This window comes from Micrasema longulum, unplaced genomic scaffold (genome assembly GCF_059751315.1).
Source record: "Micrasema longulum isolate JH-2025_06_02 unplaced genomic scaffold, ASM5975131v1 h1tg001143l, whole genome shotgun sequence".
Taxonomy (NCBI): domain Eukaryota; kingdom Metazoa; phylum Arthropoda; class Insecta; order Trichoptera; family Brachycentridae; genus Micrasema; species Micrasema longulum.
In genome coordinates, this window is record NW_028278331.1 from 672634 (window position 1) to 694063 (window position 21430).

General features: G+C 31.8%; 1 non-coding gene across 1 annotated transcript; it reads right to left on the bottom strand.

Moving 5' to 3' along the window:
• Positions 1–5854: 5854 nt before the first annotated feature.
• LOC148276823 (U6 spliceosomal RNA) lies at positions 5855–5961 on the bottom strand. Its single transcript, XR_015823650.1, has one exon. It is a non-coding gene; the product is annotated as a U6 spliceosomal RNA (small nuclear RNA).
• Positions 5962–21430: the final 15469 nt, after the last annotated feature.

Consider the following 21430-nt stretch of genomic DNA (forward strand, 5'->3'; position numbering starts at 1 on the left):
ATCTTTCGATTAAATTACTAAGTATGGAAGGCTTTCGTTCTTAACCTTCGTTTCGAAAACATTACTTTTGATGTTTTGTCAAAGTTAAGTACGAGTATGTTCACAAAGAACTGTTTAGGTGTTTCTTGCTTTATTTCAGGTCGTAATAATAATATTATGTTGATATGGTTTTATTTTTTTGTTTACTATTCTTACTATTAATATGTATTTCATTGCTATGTAATAATTCTTTTTTTGAATACTCTGTTTTACCTCTTATGTATATACAGGCCGGTTTTAGCACTACCAGCGCCCTGGGCGGGATTTCTACGGCGCCCCCTATCTTCCACCCCTTCAGACCCATACGAAAAAAGGCAAGGTTTATAATGAAATAACCATTTATTAAAAAAATACTAATAAAATGTGGTGCTATTCTGAGCCGGTCTCGTGGCCGTAGAAAACACGTTATTTTGTGTATTTTGTATCTAAATACACGAGATAAATAGTTTTTCTACGGCCGTGAGAGCGTTTGGAATACCAGCCCTGGGGTGATATTCCGAAAGCTCTCGCGGCCGTAGAAAACACTTTTGTCTAGTGTATTTTGTATGTAAATACACTATTTAAAAGTGCTTTCTATGGCCGCGAGATCGGTCCAGAATAGCACCGCTTGGGTGGTATTCTGAACGCAAAAGCGCGCGTAGAAAACGTATGTTTATTTCTTTATTTTTAATTGCGAAAAAAACAACAGTTTTTAGATATATTTTATACAGAAAATAATAATATATTTAAACGAAAATTGTGAAAACAGTCAATATAAATTTTTCACAGTGGTGTAAGCTATTGATTAAGTACATTATCGGTATGAAAATAAAAGCAATTTAACAATTAAGAAATGTTAGGCACTTAGAAGTTGCAAATAAAATAAAAATACATACATTTATAAACAGAAATACAAATAAAGTAAATAGAAACAAGACAAATTTAAATTTAAAGAATATGAAAAGAAAAAAAAGTTATGTAAAAATAATGTAAAAGGTACAAAATATAATGATGAATATACGAGTACTGGTTACGCCACATGTCAACACATTGATATATATTATATATCTAGCACATTTGCTAGGATGAGGCGTTCGGATTTGTTTACTACCTACGGGACCCCGGTTAAGATGTTGCATTTTTCCTACCGTGGGTACCTATATTGTTCCGGCGCCAGAACAACGACTGAACCGACCGTGTGCACATGTGATTTCTCATATTGTCATCGCGATCGCAAAAAGATATTTTGCCATCAATAATTATTAAATCTACCGTGTGTATAATTCGTCAAGTGCCCCTCCTTCCTGACAGCAAGGTTGGATCGGATCCTGACAGCCGCGACAGAAGTACCAGTAATAGAGGTGCCAGAACCCAGAATAAGGTAGGAATTGCAATCATTGTATTTAGGGTTCTGTAGTAAAGTGAACAAAGGATAACGCATCCAACGAATCAGCAGTTTTCGAGCGTGCGCGATCAAGTGCATACATAATTACTGACATCGTATAATTAAGCGGGTGTACTGTCTATAAGGAATCTTCTATATTTCATATAGGAGATATGAAATGATGTTTAACGAGTATTTACGTACTAAATACACGCTAACAGAGCGATCTCTTCGCGCGCAATTCCGTTCAGAATACCGGCCCTTGTATAGTTTGTAGAGCTCTGTGTTGAATCTTTACCTCCGTCTGACCATCTTTAATGGGTCCGAAGATTCTGCAGAAGGTTTTTCCTTTCGAAGCAGTCTAAGTTTAAAGTAAAAAGTGAGGTCAATAATATCATAATGTAACACCTATTTAAAAAAAATCAATATTTCGTTGTTCCTGGACTGGGACCTAAAGCATACGACTGATAACCAAACCTTAATGTAACAGATAATCGAGATTTGCTGCCCTACGCATCATCAGGAGCAGGTGGGGTAGTGATGGTGATGATGATTACTATTTAATTTACACACTCGTAAATATACGAATAAATAACCTTGAGTATGATAAAATTATATTTGAGAATTAGTTTGTTTTTTATCGTAATATTTATCGAAATTCAAGAATCCGAAAGAGTTTTCATCCACACAGCTGACAATGTTAAGTCGGTGTTAAAACAGTGTACCTCCACCCCTAGCACTAATCACTTTGGTGAATGCTTTACAAATTAATTTAAGTTTGTAAACTAAATTTCTTAGATCTAAATTTGTTGCAACCGAGAGGGAAAACATTTTTGAGAAGGGCATATGGATGTCTAGGCATTTACAGGGCTTATGATCGGTCATTGGCTGGTTTAAGTAAAGACTGTGTAACATTCACCATTCTAAGTTTGGTAATGTATGCAAAATAAAAAACGTTTATTGGATTTTAATTCTACAGTATTTTGTAAAATATACAAGAGGGTATATTGTGACGCATTTCGCCTTGTTGAAACTGTTCACAGTTTGATAATGTCATAAAAAGACGAAACGCGCCACAATATACCCCCTTGTATATTAAAAAAAAATAAAGTAGAATTGAAATCCAATAAACGTATTTATTTTGGATATATTTGTCAAATTTAATATGGAATTCTACCAATTGTCTACATACATAATAATTTCACCATGTTTAAACATCTACATTTCCCCAACTCTTTCATCTGTTGACTTTTGCAAAGTAAAAGAGCTGAAACATTTATCAGGCGGGTGAGATTCATCCGGCTGAATTAATGCACCTACTAGGCAACGCCTGAAAACAATTTTCCAATTTTTATACTTCTTTTACCAGTTAGTTCATTCAACAACGTTTCGAGTATGTCCAAAAGTTTGCAGACTGGCTTGATTTCCTCCCTAGGGAGTTATTTAGATAAGAATTTGTTGCAACAGAGAGGGAAAACATATTTGAGAGGAGGAAATCCAGATAGTCGTCAAACATTTGGATATACTCAAAATAAACAAACAGAGTGATACGGCGTTCTATTCTATACGCCTACCTCTACACTAACACTCTCCACTATTTTACCTAAACGTTTGACTGATTAATATAACTGAGATTTCAATGTGTTCCTCTTTTATATAGGAGAACAATTAGTTTGTTATGAATCAAATAAAATGGCCGGCGCGCCGCGGGGCCAAGACCCAAGACGCGCCTGTTCAAAATTTAAGCCGTCTTAACAAACCGCATATTTCAAAATTATGATAAAAGTATTTCCTTTATAAGAATTAAGCTGAGCTCAGCAATGCTTTGCTGTTACTAGATTTGAGTTCGTACACGTATGTGGATTAAATGAACACAATCGAAAGTTTAACATCAATTATTGTATTTAGTCCAAATTAGACATGTACGTACACACTATTATTTTTGTGTATCGGTTTACATACATTGTGAGGACAGAGAATTTTGATAAATAGGTATTCGGACTTCGGACATTGTTTTCCTGTCACTGTCTCGCAGATGCCTCCCTGATACTGTGCGAAAAAGACAACTGCGTGTCAGACCTTTTGTTAGAATAGACAAAATCGACATTCCGTTGTCCCGTTTTCCGCACCTCAAAACTGAACCGATTTACTTATTTTTTTAGACAGAGTATCGGAATAAAATTTTCTGTATCAGTACGATTTGAGTTTTTCAAAAATAGGTATATTTGTATACCGTGCGCTCGAAGACAGTAGATAAAACTGTGCTTTTTTACGGGTTAGGATGGTTCTAGTTCCCAAAATAAATCATGTTGATAAAAACGAATCAAAAGGGACACGTCAATGGTAAATATCTATAGTGAAAAAAAAACAGTGCTCTAGTGCCATAATCCGGAGAGAAAATACGTGAATTCGTTTTGTATTAAGAAATGTCGGATCACGTTTCGTCTTAATATAAACATTTATTTATTTATTTACTCACACTTTTTATCAAAATACAATTCCATGTTCACTTTGCCCAGCTAACAAGGGTACATACCACGTTCCAAGCTAGGCAATTACATTTTAATATATTATAATAGTTAACAAATTAATATAGAGCACAGAAAAACAAAATATAAACTTATTCGGATACACATTTTGATTCATATACATACAGACATACACATATATACACACATATATATAAATATACACATGTACATACACACACACGTACATACACCCATGCGCATACTCATACATACATTCATAAAAACACAGACAATTTATTTATGCGAAACTTCATGGTTGTCATCTATAAATATATATTTTTTAATTTATTCATTATTTTTTATATTTTATTTTTGACATCCAGTAAGAATCTCCAATCCGCGGCATGCATCAACTTTTCTGACTTCCTACGACCAATTTCATGAAAGAGCGAGGTCAACACCTTCCGTAACTTGACAACACTCCCGTCTTTCCACGATTCTGGAAAAAGGTTATGGACCTTTTTGCCTACGTAATAGTGTTGTCTTGATGCCAGAACAGTGTTGACCCCTTCACTTAGTATCAGATCCCTATTAGAGTATCTTGTATTATGGTTGTGATTGACGCTTGGGTAAATGTCTCTATTTATGTGTGTAACCACTACCGTTCTCAATATATACTGTTGAATAATATTCAGTACTCTGAATTCTTTGAAGAGCAAGTAACTTAGATAACGAAATGTTTTTTTTTTAATGACTCGGATTAAAGATTTCTGTGCAATTGCTACAGGTTCAAGGGCGGTTTTTGTGCAAGCTCCCCAACCAATTAGACCGTAAGTCAACACAGAATTTGCCAGTGCATGGTATAGGTGTTTCAAGTCCGGGACTTTAAGTATATTTCTAAGTAGGATGAAAAAATGAATTAAGCGCTTAATTTTTGCAGTTATAGTTTCAATTTGTTCATCCCACCTCAAATACTGGTCTATAATTATTCCAAGATATTTTATACTTTGAACACTACTCAGTTTTTTGCAGTTGCAAAAAACATTATTAAGAATACTTACAAAACTTAAATAAAAACCCTTCAAATAAACGTAAAAAAGATGTAATAACTTTTCATTGGTTAGTAGGTACTAGGTAGTCTAGGTACCTAGGTACCTACTTGTTTATTATTGAATTCTAAAACATAAAAGAATTCGTTTTGAAATACAGAATTCTTTATGTAAATGTTAAACTTTGCTCTTCTTACCAACAGGGGTGCACCTGTATTTAGGAATGCGGTTTTCAAAAATATATTTAATGTCAGTTGATATTATTTTAATATTACCAAAAATCCAGTAAAAAGAAACAAATGGGTAGAACTTATAAGGAATTTAAGGAGATAATCTGATCGGGATTAATAGAAAGCGAATGTTGTTTGTAAACATTCAAAAACAAACTTTTTGTATACACTTTTTTTAAACCCATTTTTTTATTATATGCGTTCTCATCGAATACAACCCTGGTGATGGATAAAAAAAACATTTACGCTCTTAACTTTTTTCGACTTAATAAACTGAAGATTTTTACATACGCTCGAGGCAAAGATCTATGTTTTGCTGAAAACCGCACGTAAATCGGTCCAGTGGTTGTTCAGTCCATCGAGGACACACATACAAACATTGCCTTTTATATATATTTATAGATGATACTGCGCAGCAAATCTAAATATTTAAGAGCTTTCTTACTCAGTGCACAACCGTCTAAAAATAATAATTAGACGAAAGTACATCTTTACAGCTTCAAAACTAAAATACAAGTACAGAGAAAATGTATTATATTTAATAAAAAAAATATCCATGTGCATACGCGATAAGACAATCGGAATACTCTATACACTTCGATAATAATTATTACTATCCGATTTATACAGTTCCTTAAATAAATGATTGAAAGCAAAAACATTAAATTTCAAGAAAAAAAACAAGCAGTATCAAAAAGTCAAAAAAATGTGGAACGCTTCACGATTTTGCGTGTCATCCTTGCGCAGGGGCCATGCTAATCTTCTCTGTATCGTTCCAATTTTAGTATATGTACTGCCGAAGCGAGTACGTCAGAATTCAGAATTAAATTGTATATATAGTGCATAAACTAAAATATTTCGCAAGCGAGTTGAAAATATGTGATAAGTGGTTTGTACATTGGATAAAATTTTGGTTAACGTTACACAGGTCGGCCGCTAGATGGCAGTAGTAAAACAAACCATATATTTAAAAATTGATTTATATTATTTTGTTTATAAAATAATATCTAAATTTACAATAAATACTACCATGTTTAGTTATAACATATTGACTCTATACGCCCAGAGGGCTTTTACGTGACAGGTATGAAATAAAAGTTAAAAAGTTTTATGGTACGACAAATAATATGTAAGGTAGGTAGTAGGTACTCATCTATACACGTAGATAAGTACACAATTAAATGTGTATGAAAAATTAAAACCGTTTAGGGAGAAAAAAATTAAAACCATTAATTGAAATATATTAATACAGTATGCATCTTCTTCTTGTTGATATCACGTTGATGTTTGATGCGTGTATTTATTACATGGCGAAAAAAGAGTTTAACTGACTGCACTTTGAATACACGATAGAACTAATTTGATGCACGACTGGGTTGACTTGGTTGGGCTGACTCTTTAGGCTCACTTGTTTGGGCTGACTGGCGTTACCACTCTTTGTAGGCTCTTTATAGTTTACGTTCATTTGACATATATTTATTAGACGTTTATTTATAAACTCCATCACTGGCAATTCGTGTGTTGCTATGAAATATTTGTTTAAAATGTTGTTACATTGAATTTAATTTTTATATTTATATATCTGTTATATTTGCTAATCGAGTACAAATGCAGGATATAGGCCCCACTGCACGCGGATAAGGAAATGATAATGACGATGATTTAAAAGAATATTTATATTGGTCATTTAAAAAATAATATTTTGTGAATAAAAATCTCACGCACACCTATAAAGTTTTCAGCTGCTTTAGTTAACAAAGATCAATTAATGAAATAATGAAGGAAATATGAATGTTCTAACAATGAAAAATGTTGCGCAGTGTGTAGGCACAGTAATCACTTTTTTTTCAACTGATAATAATCAAAACATCTATAAATGCCGAGACTTCGAATGATATTTTTGAAATGTTCTCTATTTCTGTTATAACACGTGCACAATTGTATAATTTCCATAAATGCGCATAATCGCTTACCACTTTTCTATGCATGCCGATTTCGAATTGTATCTGTCAGGACACTAATTTCACTAACATGCAAATCCCGGACGAAGAGACGGGTCTGGAAAACGGTAGACAGAAATGTCCGTTAAGCTAGGGTTTCCTAGGACAGCGGTGCCCGTATCTTAACGGCCGTAGTGAACGGTGATGCGGTGGACAGCCGTCGTAGTGGTGACTAGAGAGTGGTTTTATTTTTTAACGGTGTTATCAACATCGTTTTCCTAGGAAACCACTCTCTAGTCACCGTTACGACGGCTGTCCACCTCATCTTCTTTCACTACGGCCGTTAAGATACGGGCGCCGCTCTCTTAGGAAACCCTAGCTTAAGTGGGTATATACAAATATTTAGCAACATTTAATTAGTGTTTGACCACAATATCAATGCATAAAAAAACAAAGTTATTTCATTGCAATATATTGAATTCTAAAAATACAATATCAATACTATAATGTCAATGAATTTTCTGCATATTACTCCGATCGATATTTAAATATATATTCTATAATGCTTCAACTACCTGCATTCCGCTATGCGCAGCGCTCAATTCACGAGAGATCCGTTTCCACTCTTGGGGCAACGTCCGGTTTCCGATTTTCTTAAGGTCTTAAAAGCCACACTTCCTTTCCTTGTCAGAAAATGGACATTGCCGGAAGAGACTAGTGCAACGGAATTGTACATTGATACATGGTCTACCTAATGGCATAGATTAGTGAAGATTTTTTGTAGGAATTCGTTAAAATTTGTATGGAAGGAACACTGAATGAAATTAATGTGATTTTACTGTATATTTCAGTAACTAGATAAAATGTTGTGATGCTCAGAAGTTTATCACGTCGATAGTCCGAAACCAACATTAAATCCATATTTTTTTTTTATCAGAACAGACAAGTGCAGCGTGAAAGTTAATAAACATAATAATGCATATTAAATGTAAACAACGAATGTCTTGAATAAGTAGAAGAATTTGTGTATCTAGGAAGCATTTTTTCAAGAGATGGAAGACTAGAAAAAGATGTTGAAAGGAGAGTGAATGCGGGCAACAAAATGAATGGCGCACTAAGCACAGTAATTGCTAATAAAAATATGTCAATCGAAGCTAAACTGGCAGTGCACAACAGAGTTTTAATCCCAACACTTATATATGGAAGTGACACATGGAACTAGCAGAGGAAGGATGAAAGCCAAGTGAACGTGATTGAAATGCGATCTCTTAGACGAGTGTGTGAGAAATCAATGTATGACAGGGTTACTAATAATAAAATCAGGCGAGAGTGTAAATCTGAGACGAATGGACGACGAAAGAATGGTAAAACAAGTATTTATGGCGAAATGAACGATAACGTGAGACGAAGACGACCAAGGATAACGTAGCATGATCAGATAAACCAAAATCTTAAGCTTGTAGCAGACAGAACCGAAGGGCATGTATGACACGATGTATGCATGTGGAAGAAGCTAAGAATGTATGCCAGGATAGACGTGTGTGGCGGTCCATTCTCTCTGCTTACCCCTACGGGAAATTGGCGTGATGGTAGTAGTAGTAGTTATGAAAGTTATGAAAATTTTGTGTCCATTTTACGTTTCGCGGTGCGATAACATTGTCTTCTCCTTCAATACTTTGATAATGACACTACAATTCTTTACTAAGGGTATGTAAGATATTTTAGATTTGCTGAGTTTTTTATACAACAGACGAAACAGCCACTCTATTCCCAAAACACGGGTAAAAGCTGCGCTTTTAGTGCTCAGTATTTACACGTTTCAATGGTTTTTACTTGAATTTACTGTTATTAGGTGTTATAAATATATTTATTGTGATTGAATTTCATTGACATTTCTAGTTGTAACATCAATCAAATCATAATAATACTTCGCTTTATTGTTATAGTTATAAATCCCGAGTTCAACGACTATGATTTATGTTTTAAACTTAAAGAAAATAAAAGATTTGACGTTACTTACAATGCCTATTAATTTTACACACGACTAATGCAGTGGATTTACAGTAAAATACAAAACAGATACGCTAGCAAGTCGTAAACAGGAATGCCGGTGGAGGCGAGGAGGGGCGAGTGACGTGTTGCGCGTCCTTATCTTCTTTCTTTTTATATATATAATTCCTCTGTACGTGTGATGTCAGTGAACTCCTCCTAAACGGCCTAACCGATTTACGTGCGGTTTTCAGAGAAATAAAGATCTTTGCGCTATGCGTGTTCGTAGATATTAAAAACTTCAATCTAATATGTAAAAAAGAAGTAAGGAAAATAAATGTTTTATTCATCGATCTACAAGGGTTGCATTCGAAGAATGCATTTACAAAAAATGGAAAGATGTTTTTTCATGTACAAAAAAGTTTGTTTTCAAATGTTTACAAACAGCAATTGTTTTCTGTGGATCTCAATCAGATTCTTTTATTTAATTCCCTATAATTTCTACCCATTTATTTCTTTTAACTGGATTTTTGGTAATACTAAAATAATAATGAATTCAATACATTTTTAAAAATCGTATTCCTACATCAGTACACCCCTCTGTTGGTGAGAAAACCGGAGTTTGACGTTTGCCAAAAGAATGCCATATTTGAAAAAATATTTATTTTATGTTTTGAAATTCAACCATAAACAAGTACCTAGGTACCTATATAAATTCAATATTTGAATATTGTCAGTTTTTAGTTATGGAATTTAATCACAAACAAGTACCTAGGGACCTACTAATCAATAAAAAGTCTTTTGCCAACGTTCGGACAGGATAACGTCTGTCGGGTCCGCTAGTATAATATATTATGTAGGTCCATTGAGTACCGTGCGCATGGACATAACTTATTTTTTAAATTATAATTTACTGTCGTCATCACTTTACTCTTTGGTCCCAACACGACTTTTTAACGTCAACCTTCTCATCGAACTTTCGAACCTTCGAATCGAACCCGGGACCTCAAGCATGGTAAGCGCAGGTAAAAGATTAGGCATTCAACCTAATCGTTTTAGCGCAATAAACTCCGCATTATTATATTTTCACTGTATACATGTTTTTACACTAAATATACAGTAACATAAAACTACGTAAACTATTTGAACCAGTTAATTAACTATGAATTCAAAAACAATTACGCAAGAATGAAATTGGGTTCGGAATAACAAAATGGAACCTCCCGTGTCTCGTCAAAGCAATAAATTCAGGTTTCAATTAAAAAGGCGATATCTGCGTCCGACTATTTAGTCTACTGTAACGTTTTCATTCAGGATATACAAGTTAGTGGAAATGAAGTAACAAAGCAGAGAGCTGAACCTATTTTAAGGTTTCCCTTAACTTCCCAGCGGGACACTATTGTACCTCCGATTGATTAATGAACAACCCTGAATGATATTTACTTTCAGGCCGCTGAACATTAAAAAGTGATTTTTCATCATTTTCTTGTGTCAATGAACATACATTTCATACGAAATTAATCTTTGATATTTTCGATGGAATTTAACGTGACACTCGTATATAAACATATAACAACAGAGATGAAGAACATTTTAGAGAAGGTAATACAAAAGTCTAGGGATCTACAGGGCTTCTGACTGTCATTAGGTGGTTTTAAGTGGCTACTTTACACACTGTGTAACATTTACCATTCTGCCCATATTTTAACATCTTTATTCCTTCAATTCTTTCATATGTTGATGTTTGTGAAGTTAAAGAGCTGAAACATTTATTTATGCGGGTGAGATTCATCTAATTGAATTATTTCACCTACATACTAGGAAACGCCTGAAAATGTTATTTTTTCAATATCTGTACTTCTTCATGGACCCGGTCGAATTATCAACAATATTTTGAGTTTGTCGAAATTTTTGTAGACAAGGACCGGATTCAACTCCCCGGGGAGCTGTCAATATTAACATACAACAACAGAGATGAAGAACATTTTAGAGAAGGTAATACAGATTTGTTATATATTTTGATGATTGTTTAAAATATTATGATGTTACGAGATTTGCCAATTTTTAAACATTTTTTATTATTTGACTATCTAACAAAAAAGTAAATACAAAGTCGGTAAAATTGACATAATACCAAATATTTTATTATTGTTTTTTATTTGTGGATACTACGCTGGGCCTTAGGCATGTTCGGGAGTGTTAAATTGTAGTTTAATACGAAATAATAATAAATTTAAATTAAGAATATGCATGAAAAGACGTGAGAAAAAAATAAAGGACTTTTAGTGTTCATATATGACATGAGACTTATTTAGAATGGTTTATCACTTTGCAGTTTACAAGTTTTAATCTACTTTAAATTTGGAATAAAAATAAATATTCTACTATGTCTGTCAGGTTATGTATATTTGTCATCGTCAGCCTCGTGGTGTAGTGGTCAGCGCATTCACCTACCATGCAAGACGTCTCGGGTTCGATTCCCGACATGGTTGATATGAATGTATTAAAAAATGTGCTTTTACGCCTGAATATTTCATAGTCCCTGGACTGGAACCCAAGTTGTAAGACTGATCATCTTACGTTCATGTAACAAAAAAATTATCAATATACGATGTGGTTGGCGTACAAATGTAGTGCCCTTTGCACCATTCGGTGCGGAAAGGATATGACGATGATATTTGTCTTATATTTAGTTCTGGAACTAATGTGTAAAGTCTGCCGGCAGAGTATTATTAAGGCATTTTGGTGGCTATTTGTGTTTTAATTAATGTTTTTTTTTATATAAAACTTTGTATACATTTACAATATATAAACATAAAGCGGGCATATTGCCTTAAGGGAATTTCTTCCTACCCACCCGAACCGTTCAGTTTAAAAAAAATACATGAACATATTCTAAGGAATTATACTTTATCTTATAATTTTAAACAAAATTAAACACAAAAACTAACTTTTTATTATATAATTAAAAGACGAGTGATACTTTAATCTACAAATTTTGAATATCCAATGACCGGTTTCATCGCTTTGGCGATATCTAGGAGACTGGTATAAATACATTGAACTCCTTAGTAAAGATACCAGTCTCAAAGATGTCGCGAAAGCGATGAAACCGGTCACTGGATACGCCAAATTTGTGGATTAAAGTTTCACTCGTCTTTTATTTCTATAATAAATTACAATGAACTTCCATCAAGAATTTATACATACAAACTTAAATGTTTTACAAAAAAATAATTTAAAAAAATCAACACTATACTATGAAGAGAGAAGAAGATATGAGAAGGAAAGAAGAAAAAGAAAGAAATAAGTGGAACATTTAGATAGTGGCAATTTAATTTTGATTTAAATGTAAATAAAAAAGGCGCGTCTCTAACATTAGTGGGTAGATTATTCCACAATCGAGCAGCTACTATTGTGAGAGAGGTGAAGATGGTTCTATTGTGGTTTTAATTAATGTATTTATTCATATATTTGTACAGAATAAGTTATATTATAGTAAAAATGTGTGCAGAAAAAATATTAATCAAAAGTACACGGACAAATTAGGGAGTAAAAAACAAGGATTTACGAGTCCCAAAATCGTTAGAAATTATCGCTTATGAAACGCGATTTCCACAAATTATTCCCAAGTGCTCTTCATTACCCAACATATTGATAGCTCAGAGAGCTGTAATCGCCCAGTATTGTATAATAAAACGGACCCAAATATATGTGTAACGGATTAACGGATAGCTCCGTCCGTTAAACGGATTCGTCCCCCGGGAAACGGAAGCCGGTCGCTAACGAATCGTGGTCCGTTAATCGTCGAAAAACGTACAACCGTATTAGTGTAAGGTGTATTTTAATGTACCATTCACAGCGCGAGAAAAAACATTGTTGAAATACTAAACTACTTGACGTGAGAAAAATTAAAGGACATTTTGAACTACGAGTATTTATGATAGATTACATTATTAATTGAGTTTTTTATTGCGTAGGATGTAGGTACTAGGTTCGTTTACAAAAATATTAATTTACAGTGCACAATATAATAACCTTTTCACTTGCACTTTTTGATAGATATGTTATTTACATATTTTTTTGCTTGACATGAGGTCCAGTTATTACGGTAAATTACAGTACAGAACACCCAAGCTTAATGAAAAACACATTTTTTCAGGGTCTCAGTCATTATACAATGAGGACCACAGGTTGATTGAAGGAATTCAGTATTTATTATTTTTTATTTAAAAACACCTTTAGAGAACAATACTTCGAGTATTTAGTAACGTTTGGAGACAAAAATTGTTTTTTTTTTTTTTTTATTTTATTTTCAGTTTTTTTGTTTACAAAAACATTTGAGTTTGTAAGTGAAAATTCTTGATGGAAGGTCATTGTAATTTATTTTATAAATAAAAGACGAGTGATACTTTAATCCACAGATTTGGAATATCCAGCGACCGTTTTCATCGCTTTCGCGACATCTTTGAGACTGGTATCTTTATTAAGGAGTTCAATGTATTTATACAAAATAGAGGTAAGGATAGATACTTCAAAATTATATGAAATAAATTAAATAAAATTATTTTTATATTAAAGATTGTTATAATTTTTTTTTTGGGTTAGCTAATGAGTTGATACAATGCTATTTTAATGAGTTTAAGTATTTTATTTTTAGTGCCCCATCCTTCGTGGGTGTGATTTTTGTCAATTATGATTTCTGAAACACAAAGGGTAAAAATTGATTAGTAAATATATATTACAATCGGTAAATTAATGGAGAATACACGTGCGTTATCTGTTCATTAAGTAATTCGACGTCGGGTTTATTTTTTAATAATGTATAAATACATTGAACTCCTTAATAAAGGTACCAGTCTCGAAGATGTCGCGAAAGCGATGAAACCGGTCACTGGATATTCCAAATTTGTGGGTTAAAGTATCACTTGTCTTTTATTTATATTTTTTTTTTGTTTACATTTGCTTCATTTTTATTACATTATATCACTTAATTGCAAGACTTGTTGTTATCTGAATTCTAATTTTATAAATTTGCTTTTTATTTCGTTTTTAAAATATCACTTAAACTCTAAATTTCATTGTCAAATAAAAAATATTTAAAAAAAATGTAAATAGGGGCTAGATTTCTTATTGGCCATGCGCTCTGTAGCTGCAAGACGTTCTGTTATCTAGCTCATATATATCATAATTGTAATATATCATAATTGGAGACGAGGTACTAGAATCCCAACCGTCCATGCGCTCTGTAGCTGCAAGACGTGTTGGGATATTTATTTATTGTACAGGGCCCTTGATGTGATTTTCACAAAAATGGCGCTATGTAAATTATCCAAACATTAATTGATGAAAACAAAAAAATTACACATGGGCATGGCCTGTGCGTTGGTATACTAAATCTAGACTTCATTATGAAATCTATGGTGTAGATGCATTTATAAAATATAAATAAATTAAAAAAAGTGTATTTAATATTAAAATTTAAAGTTATATTCAGGTTGTTTTTTTTAAATACGAGTATAACTAAGTTAAAATAATAAATAGAAAAATAAAAACGATTTTCAGCAAAAAATTGCTAAATTAAAGTAGATAGATTTAGTTATTTTTTAATGACTTTTCTTAGTGGAACTGCATTTTAACTCTTATAATAAAATACCTTAACAATTTTATTCCACGTTTTGATGTATTTTTTTATGCACCACAACAGGCCAGGAAGCCCAATTACAGTAGTAAATTACATCACGGAACACCCAAGCTTGAGAAAAATCACATTATTTTTTTGTGTTCTCACCGGGAGAATCAAACCCTAAACCTGCCGTGTGTGAGTCAAGCGTCTGGACCACTACACCACGGAGGTTACCAAATATTATAATATAATATTATTTTAAAAATTTACCAGTGATCGGATTTTGTCGTGACCGAAATCGTCAGATTGGTGAAATTATACATAAAAGTGGAATAAAACTAAATACATATTTTTATTAGTGTAATTAAAGTAAGAAAAAAATACCAAAGCAAAATAAAGTTTATCTGGAGTTTCATTATTTAATTCTCAATGGCGGTTTCGTCGAGATTGACAAATATTTCATAAATCTTTTAAAACGGATGTAATATAGATTGCTTTTTTAGAATTTTCAATAATCTTAGGTACTGTCCTTAAAATAAATACAAATTAACAAGTGATTTATTTATTTATAAACGCCCGTCGCCATTTACTACAAATTGTACAACGTAGTTAAAAAGTAATAACATATAAGGTATGTATTAAGTTTATAAAACTCACATACATATTATGATGTATACATAAGCACATTATATATTTTGTATACGTTAGTATAAATTAATGAAATTTTTACTGTTTATAAACTAATTAATTTTTGGTTCAGTGGTTTTTGTTTAAATGGAAATGATCACCTGTTTTAATGATAAGCATATAGTATTTAAACTTTTTTTTTTTTAAATCACTCTTTTTAAATTTTATATTTTCGTACTTCTACTCGTACTTCTCGTACTTCTACCAAAGTGTCGCATCATTATTAATTTATTTATTTTTATCGAAAATATTCTAATTAGTACGTGAATGTTTTTGCGGGAATCTGGTCGTCTGTAAAACATTACATTAAAAAATTTTTTTGAACGCAAAATAAAACGATAAGTTATACCATTAAAAGTCTTATTTTTCTTCCTTAATCTCACATCGTTTCCCCCATCTTTTATTGTATTAGTTTTCTACCGGAAAGTATTGATTAAAATTAATTTATATAATTTGCGTTGCTATATCTATTTGGTTATTTTATTATATTTTATCAAGAATACGTTTTGAATCTTAAATTATATAAATCAAACGTTTATTTTATTGGTAGGAAGAAACTAACGTTTGGCAGTAAGCCCCCCAATGCGTAAATATTTATTACGCACAGGGAGGTAAATAAATAAATGAAATTGTTATGATCACAAGAGTTTAACTTAGGAAAATAAATTAAGGGAAAAATCCAATAAAAAAGGTTACTGGATTGCTTACATCGTTGCCAATGAGTAGGTTCAATGTTGTTTTTATATACCTACTATTAAAAAAAATATGTACCGTATTATCAACACCACGATTTTTTTAAGTATTGCAATTTTGAAATTACTGCGCCTGTGACGTCACAAGTTATGTACGGCGAGTTCTGTTGATTGGTGAGTTGGCTTCGAGTAAACCGGAAATCTATCAAAACAATCTACCATTAGTTGATTCACAAGAGCTCGTGACCTCATTCAAATTAGTTCATTTTCATGATTTTTTTATACGTTTTCGAAAAACTTTGCCGTAAAATCAAATGCTCTAATTTTTACCGAGTGTTAGAAAACATTTTTATATCCAATTCCCCGTAGCACTGAACTTTATTATGTCACTGACCACTACACTCACAATATGTTTTTATTGTTTAAGCCATTAAGTGTTAACTTTACTAATGGAATTAGCGCTTGCGGTAGTTTGGCGCCCATGACGTCACAGCGTTTGGCACCTGTGACGTCACTGCCGCTATCTCCGTGACGTGCGGTGGCCGAGAGGAGTCTTAGTCGTAATTAATTATCCCTACCTGATTGGTTTCCCGACAAATTCGGGAATTGACACTATCCTCCGATCTCTAAATTGGCCCCCGGAAGGTCCGTATGGGAGGGGAGGCTTGGTCGGCGATTGGCTCGCCGGTGTGCCCTATTATAGATGTAGGGCGCTCTGGCTATTATAATGATATATATATGTATTTATATATATATTATGGTTTCACACATTTATAGTACGTTTCTTCTTTTACCCTTTTTCGCATCTAATGTTACATTTTACATTGTCTGCGTTTGGGCGGATGAAGATAACAAATACACACATATATATATGGGATTTGCATTTTTTTTACCTCGCTTATAAGCTAAAAGGTTTATATTTAGTTTGAAATGATAGTTATTTTTTTGTTTCCTTCGAAAAACAATGTTCTATTAAGGCTGTAGTCTGGCAAAACGAACGGAAAATTTGGATATCATACGATTTTGCCATTTTAAAACGAAAGTTTTTTTTAATCGCGCAACAATAAAAAAAATAAAAAACATAAATTAAATAAAAACAATATTTTTTAAAGGTATTTCTGTTAAAAAATATGATTAAAAGTTTTATGTAACTAAAATTTGATTACTTTTAGACCGGCAGATTACGCCATTCCAAATTTAGACTAAACTTAGGTATCTGGGATCTCAATGAAAACTAAGTATTGAACAAAAATGTGTTCCTATAATTTAAAGATAATAAGTTAAACATGAAAGTGGCTGAAACCAAATTTTAATTATTTGTTTTTTTTTTAAATACAAGCTTTTTAAATTACATAAATTTTTGTGACATTTTCTTTTATTTCTACGTGAAATTAGGTCTTCGGTAATACTCAAGAAAAAAAAAATTTTTTTTCATAGAATTGTATTTTTTTTTTTGAAAAGAATATCTTTCTGATTGTAATATTTAATTTTTAACAGCATCTTATTTACGTTTTTATGACCCTCAAAACTGCCTTTATCGTTTTCGGTAACGGCAACGTTTCGGGGCACACGGATTGATGATTGATCAGGTCAAATGGGTAGAAATATATATTTTTTTATAGTGTTTTTATTTGTGAATTTAATGTGTTTTAATTATAGTTTATGTAAATTTGAGATAATGATTTAATTATGTTTAATAAGGCACGATTCAAAATTATATAAAATGTCTCCCTCGGCACGGGACACCCAGTGAGAAACATTAGCTTTAATGTAAAAAAAGTATTAAATAAATTGCAAAAAAAAAAAAAAAGTATTTATCATATTGCATATATTTATTTTATTTATTAATTTTTATTTTATTTTATTTATACAAATGCATACATATTACAAAAAAATATGATAATAACGTAACGTTATTTATTATAATGTACACCTGTGTGACCAATATTCAAAAGTAGATATATTTTGAATAATATGTATTACATTTACATTTCTAGTAATATTATAAGTTTTGTATGCTTGGTTAGTTTATGTTTTGTAGAATTTTTATGTGACAACATTTACCATAACAATATTATTTGGAAGCCTCTAATTGGACTATATGGTATGTATTAATAGTATAATTGTATCTTATAAACTTATAAATGTCTGTTGGCTTTCTAATGAAATAAAATAAATAAATAAGTATCCCAAACTCTATTAGACCAAGGGCCCTGTGTTGAGTTGGGATAAAACATAATGGAAAGTGGAAGCACGTACATAATTAAATAATAGCAAAAATAAAATTTAAATTTTATTACATAAACATAAATATATATTTGGGTACCTGGAAAACACGCTTATATTATGGTAATTAAGATTTATTATTATTATTTTTAATGTTATTATTTTTGTTATTATTACTTAGAGTTCTGGTTCTATTTCGCGCACGTCATTTTAATATGTTTTCCATTCTCCTAAACACTCACTTTTTAAATTCTGTTATTTAATTTAAGTAAAAAAATAAATAAATGGCGTTAATATTGTGACCACCATTTTTTTTGTTTTGATTTATTAAATCCAGTGATGTTAACATTTATTTACATATCAAAACGTAACACCATTTTGAAGCACCAAACATAAAAAATACCGCTAAAAAGAAAAAGATTTACCCTCCGAGTCTTGGAGAAATGACCGGCAATTATTCGGCCGCGGGGCAAGAGCCGAGATCATTTTTATACAGAATCACCCCATTTGTGCAACATGTTTGGCCCATCCAACTTTTCCCATTACTGCGGCCTAATGATAATGAAAACTGGATAGCATTAAAGTAACAAGTACGATTATACAAGGGGTCGCGTTCGGGCTTCATATCGGCTTTAAAAATTACCTTCATTTGCAACAATGAAGAATCTTAACAAACTCCCCGTAAAACTCGAAGCGCCGCGATGTTTTAAGGCTCTCCGAAGTATCGACGCAGTGAATGAATGGTTAATAGATTAATCACAGTTGAATTTAATGTAACTTTTTTACATTTTTGACACTGAATAATGCTGCAAATTATTTGATAATAAATCTGTTAATAAACGTTTTTAAAATCTAAGGTTTAAGCAAGGTTTTGAATATTTTCCTCTAAATGAAAGCGTTAATTATTTTTGGAAGAATCTCAAGGCTGGAAGCCGAATTATGTAATTGTGTAAAATATCCATCAACATTGCGCGTTCGTCAATTTCTTATTTACCTACTTCTTCATATTTTACTTGCCAAAAAAAGAGAACATAAATAAATTTACAAGTTAGTATTTAATACCATTAAGTTAACTTTGGAATTATAACGTAAGTAAATATTTGAAAATCTGTTTATCTTTTACACACATTATTTTATTTAAATTATTTATTGACAATTACACTTAAGATAATATTTAGTTTTATATTCACCAGTCTGAAGATTCACACTAGAGGGTGAAAGCACTAATTGGTCAATATAAATAAGTGGAAGTGTACCAAGCATTTTTAAATATAAAACTCATATGTATATATAAGTTATTACATCATTTTACACACTTATTTTTAAAAGTTTTTTTTTACATCATAATAGACCAGAATGTCCAATTACAGCGTGAATTACATCACAGGATACCCAGCCTTAAGAAAATTAACATTTCATTGTTGTGTTCTCATCGGGAGTCGAATCCGGAGCTTTCCATGCGTGAGTCAAGCGTCTTATGAAAGGATAATAAATTTTTGTTTTCAAGTGATGGAAATATTATGTTCTTAAAACTGCAATCGATTGTGTATTTCATAATAGTATTTTAAGTTTTTGAAAAAAAAATTGTTAAAAGTACAAATGTATTTTTATCTAGAAATAATATTTTATGCTCAAATCAATATGACTTCCAGGAAAAAAAGAGTACTGCGCTTCTATTTTCTAGATTTTCAAATTATATAAGCGGGGAGCTTAATGATAAAAAACATGTTTTTGTAATAATGATAGACTTTTCAAAAGCCTTAGACACGCTAAACAATGAAACGTTTGTAAAATTTCTCGAAGTTGCAGGAATAAAGGGAAGATGTAGTAAAATTATGAAAAATTACCTAAAAAATCGTTGCATGAAAGTAAGAGTTGGAGAAAATTTTAGTAATGAAAGAGTTGTGTCTATGGGAACAGCTCAAGGATCAGTCTTCACACCGATTCATTACTTAATATATTGTAATTCAATGGAAAACCATGTAAAATTTTCGAATTGCTTCCAATTCGCAGACGATACTGCCCGTGTAATAAGCCATTCAAATTTAAAATCTACCCAGAAAATTGTTCAAGAAAATTGTTTTAATCTCATTAAATGGGCGCATGACTAAGGCTTAGTAATAAATTCTAAAAAAACTAAAATTGTTTATGTATCCTAACCATATAATACTAAATGCAAATTTGAAATAAAAATACAAGCTCATATAAATGTTTGCCTTTATTCGAATTCAAATATAGAATCAGATAAATGTAATTGTCCTGTTATAGATGTTGTAAATAATCATAAATATCTAGGATTAATTATTGATTCTAAATTTAGCTGGGGCGTTCATATTGATGGAATCTGCGACAGATTAAAGTACTGGCTTGAGGTGATTTATGAAATTAAAAGCATACAACCTTTCAAAACGTTGAGATACATATATACCTCGCTCTTTGAATTGATTATATCTTACGGAGTGCGTATCTAGGGTCTCACCTTCCAGTCTCATCTGGGTAAAATTGATGATATTCAGGTAAGACTGTTAAAAAGAATTGTACCGGATAGCATAATCTGTGAGGCGAAACATATGGGCGAAGGTGGATATTTTTAAATTCTGTAATATCCTACCGGTAAAACAACTTTGTGAATACAAATTGATTGTAGATCACTTCGTTGATCCGGAATATAAAAAAAAGAGTTTCACACACTCACAACACTAGATTAAAAACTAAGAGCTCCCTGATCGTTCCCCGAATTACAAATTACTTCGGAGAGCGAACATTAAATTGCGTTATTCTAAGGTTATTCAATGATCTCCCACAAACCATCATTAACATGTAATATCTTCAAATACTTTATAGTGCCTGTTAATAAATAAATTTTTATATTATAAATAAAATAATGTAAAATAAACCTGTTATTAAAAATTAAAAAATGTGTCCCACCGAAAAGTCTTTAGACTTAGTGGGTAACAAATTGTTATTTGTATTTTAAATTATTAAATAAACGCTGTTCGGGAGCACTGAAACTGAAATACACAAACATACATATGGCTTATCTTACATGAATAGTTTTACTAAAAAAGTTCAGTAAATTGATAGCATTTTAAGGTTATGGTCTGTTTAAACGTTGTGT